The 4527-nt window shown below is 38.1% G+C and overlaps 1 pseudogene; it reads left to right on the top strand.

The window, feature by feature from the left end:
* The first annotated feature begins 3682 nt into the window (after positions 1–3682).
* On the top strand, positions 3683–3801 carry LOC112485569 (annotated as a pseudogene).
* Positions 3802–4527: the final 726 nt, after the last annotated feature.

A 4527-nucleotide genomic window follows, 5' to 3' on the forward strand; every position in this document is an offset into this window, starting at 1 on the left:
AAAGCTGTTTCTACACTAAGCCTTCAAACAAACTGAAAGCAAAAGGATGTTTATGGATGCATTTGAATATCAGAGGTGCATGTTTGTTTTAAAGCGAGTAGACATGATCAGAGTTTGAGAACATAGAGTGATGTTCATGATGGCCTGGATTTTTTTGGAGCTTCTAGACCTGAATCTGCCTCTGCTTGAGCTCTGTGACTGGGCAAGGCACTTGGTTTTCTATATCTTTCTACATCTACATTTTCCCTACCAATAAAATGGGAGAGTTTAACCAAATATGAGACTATAAAATGACTGGATTCAGGACTCGAGCATGTTTTTGCTGGGCAATTTGCCTTGGAATATTTTTTGTTTAACAACATTAAATACGTCACCAACATTGAAAAATTGGGAGATTTTATACAACAGGTAGATTTACAGCTGCCTCAGGACACCTCGAAGATACTTAACCTTCATTTCAGCGTGAGAGCAAATGGCTGGATCTGAGTTACAGTTGCCATGTTTAGACAACGTGTCACTCTCCTTTAGTCACAACCTCATTCCTGTATGTCACCAACATGGCTCTGAAGGCGTGGGAGTTTGTGATACCTGAACTATACCTGCTACAAGGTTTCTTTCAGCCTTAAGATGCCACGGCTCCAACTAAATTACCGCAAAGAGCAAAACTAGCAAAAACCACTGCAAGCGAGGCTAAAATCTACCTGTTGTTTATTCTTGTATAATACCTATTGTCACAGCATCCCAAATACCTTTGTTCTGATCAGAGAGAAAGCTCTAAAAAAGCTACTTCACAAAAGAGGAAAGAAAATATAACAAACATCGAAGAAGTACGCTCACTGCTTAGTGACCGAGAGCAGAACACCACCTGACGTCACCAATCATTTCAGCAACTGCAATGCTGCACTCACTCAGTTTAGGAAGATTAGTGTCATTATAAAATCTAACTGAATGAGCATTTTGAGCACCTGTCGAAGACCAGACTCTACTGCTCGAGAATACGAAGATGCATGAAACAATCCCCGCCTTCGTAGTCTGAGACACTTAAATACATAATTTTTAAATGTGTACTTATATAACATTTTAAATGTTAATAATTAATAATTACAAAATAGTTGAATAAATGTCTTAATAGAAATCGATATGGTACAGAGGTAACGCCAAGGAAAAGTGGTTCTCCATCGTCTGCATTTACTGTTCTTCTGTCTGGAACACTCTTCCCCTGGTTTCCAAGTGGTTCATTGTTCTCTTCCTTCACATCTTTGTTCAAATATTGTTGCCGATCAACCTGTTTACATTGAAACTACCCTCTTGCCCCAGCTTTAGGATCCTGTCATCTCTTCCTGGCTTTATTTTCTCCAAAACACTGATGGCCATCTTTCATTCTATATATTTTGATTGTTGTTCGTGTTCCTTAGGGAAATATAAGTTCCATGAGGCAGGGACTTCTGAAAATCTTTCGATCGCAACCATTTTCATAGTTCCTACAACAGTGTCTGGAACGTAGGAGGCGTTGGATAAATGTTGGTTGAGAGAGTCAATGAATTAAGTAATCAGTTCTTCCCAAGGTCAGGGCAAATTTCCTGAAGAGATGATGTCTGAACAGCTGGGTTTTGAAGGATGAATAAAAATTCACTATGTGAAATAATGAACTGAGAGGAAAGCGTTTTAGGAAAAGAGAGCAGAACAGGTACGGGCAAGAATGTGAGAAAGATCACTGAATATTCAAGAAGAAGGTGTATTTAGACTTATTACATGTACATTATTAGTAATAATTGTAGTAATGCAACTGTCACAAGGTGTTACTAACAGTGCTGCTCTTCTAAGTCCCTTATAGACAGTATCTCCTTTTACTCCCCTATAACCTTTCGAGGTGTTCAGAATCCACCCCATTTTCTAGACAAGGAAACTGGGGTTCAAACAGGTTACATCTTGTGCAAAGCCTCGTGGCTAGTAAATGCCAAAATGACATTTTAGATTTGCTTGGTGTCTCCAAATCCGTGTATTTTTCCACAGGTAGACTCACAGTCTGACTTTACTCAGTGCTGGCTCCATCATCAACTAACCAGAGTTTTACCTTAATAAGGTGCAGCTGATTATTCCCTTGGCTTTCGCTCTTTTAGGAATATTTTCAGAAGGCACATACGTCACAAGGGACTGGATAGCACACAAAATCTTCACTGCTTTGGTCTAAAATGACTTACTTGCAAGTCAAATTGATGTTTTCCCTCTCAGATTCCATTTCTTTATCTGCTTGTCCAAAGACACACATGCACTCTGTGATAAGAAGCCAACAGTTTCAGTTAAAAGTCTCCTTTGTTGTTTGTAAAAATCCTTTATGATATTTTAAAAGAAGAAAAGAGAAAGAAGAAATTAGAGAAAGAGAAATAGATAACTTCTGATTTCAAAACATACGAATCTTGTCTCTCTAAGGACTGGTATTAGGCATTTGCTTAGCTGGTGCTGATTTGGAAACCAATTGAATATAGTGTTTATTTCCAAGCATTATTTTCCTCTGCCACTTTGTAATTTTTCAGGGAGAATATTTGCATTTAGATGCTACCTGTATAAAGTGATGGATTTGACCATAAACAATCTGAAGACAATGAGAAAAGAATAGTTAAAGTAAAGTGAAAGAAAAGGCAGTTGCAAAGGGAAGGAGCGAAAAGATAAAACAAGAAAAGGAGGCTCATTGATTTAGCTTCACATAAAATAATGAGAAATCAAAAGAGACACAGAAAAGAGTAAAGACAAGTCAAAGAAAAATCAAAGGCAATGAGGGTGCTATTTTTGTATATTAAAACATAATTAATATTCATCATGCTCTTTAAAGGGGAAGTGGAGAATTGAGAGAGACAGAAAAGCAATGGAAAAGAATAAATGGCTCAAGATAATAAGGGGAAAACAGAAAGCAATGGAGAGAATTGGAAAGACTGCATGGCCAAGGTCGAAGTATAAACAGTCGAACAAAATGCTATTTTTATAATGTTATAAAATATTTCCAGAAAAATAATTCATTCCTTCCCTCACTCATTCATTCATTCAGCCAGTATTTGGAAGGTAGCCACTGTGTACCAGGCGCTGTGCTAGATAGATACCAGAAATATGGTCTTTCTTTCGAGAAAACTAGAATTGTATACTTTAGCTATGATAGAAACTTCTGAGTGGAAGAAAGAAATTCAAGAATCATTTCCTATTGCCTCTCCACTAAATGGCAGACTCTCATAACTTGCTTTTCATAATGATGCCTTTTTACCTATCCTTGGCATTTTGTGTAACCTGTGCATGTCCTGGGTTTCTAGGACAGAATAAGGAAGGGGCACAGGATAAGAAAAAGTGCTGAGAGAAAAACTTTCTAACTTATAAAGATTAAAACAAAGAACAGAGGTCTGGTTCAAGTCATGGTTTAACATAATAAATGGTTGCCTCTTTCCTGGGAGAGAACCAGAAAGAAACTAGGTATGTGCACATATACATGAGTGTATGTGTGCCCCCACACATGTGTGGGGGTACACATCCCAACACACAGGATGGATGATTACATTGAAGCCAGGGAAGATCTGAATTACGTTGAAAGAGAAACACAAAAGAGTTGAGTCAGAGAAGAAACGGTGAGTGTTAACGTGTCCTGAGTAAAGCAAGCCCTGAAAAACAGTTCTGAGTCAAAGTCAAGAATAATATTTCCGTCTAAGGCCATGCCACCCTGAAGATGCCCGATCCTGTCTGATCTCAGAAGCTAAGCAGGGTCAGGCCTGGTTAGTACTTGGATGGGAGACCACCTAGGAAGACCAGGTACTGTAGGCATAAAAATAAAAAAATATATATTATCTCCAACTAGATATTTGCAGCAGTCTCCAAATACTTCCCTTCATGTTCAGTCTTTTGAGACTTTGAGTATTTTTCTTATTGATGCCTGATTATTCAACCTGCACCACAGATTTTATCTGACCTCTGAACATACCAGTTTCCTGTTTGATTATGCTCAATGGTTCTTATTATTTCTGGTTACTTATTAAGCATTCGAGATCATCCAAAAACCTGAGCCTACGCTCCCTTTCCAATTTATTCCTCATTTTACCCTTTGACAAACCAATCATTGCCTAATCTTAGAGAACGCCCTACAATTTTCTTTTTCCAAGACTATGTGATTCTGTTCTCTCTGCCTCTCTCCCCATCTCTTCATGCACGAATCCTACCCACTCAAGACCCAACTCAAAGACCCATGTCACTTCTCCCATGAAAGTCTCCTTGATGTAGCTAGATTGAAAAAAACACTTCCATCTCTTAATTTCTCTAGCACATTTTCTGTTCTTTGTCCACGACATTGACTATACTTGGGTTAAAGTGATTTATGCTTTTCTTTTATTCTAGCTTATAATCTCATTAAAGGAAGCACCTGTTTCTGAGTCAGGTTTGTGTTGCCTTAACAGTGCAACACCATATCAGCCAATAAATGACTAAATTAGAAGTGAAAAGCAGATCATATAGGTGGGGTTAGATGAGAACAGTAGGATGGGGTTAGAAATAGAG

Source organism: Pteropus alecto, unplaced genomic scaffold, assembly GCF_000325575.1.
Source record: "Pteropus alecto unplaced genomic scaffold, ASM32557v1 scaffold5, whole genome shotgun sequence".
NCBI classification, from domain to species: Eukaryota; Metazoa; Chordata; class Mammalia; order Chiroptera; family Pteropodidae; genus Pteropus; species Pteropus alecto.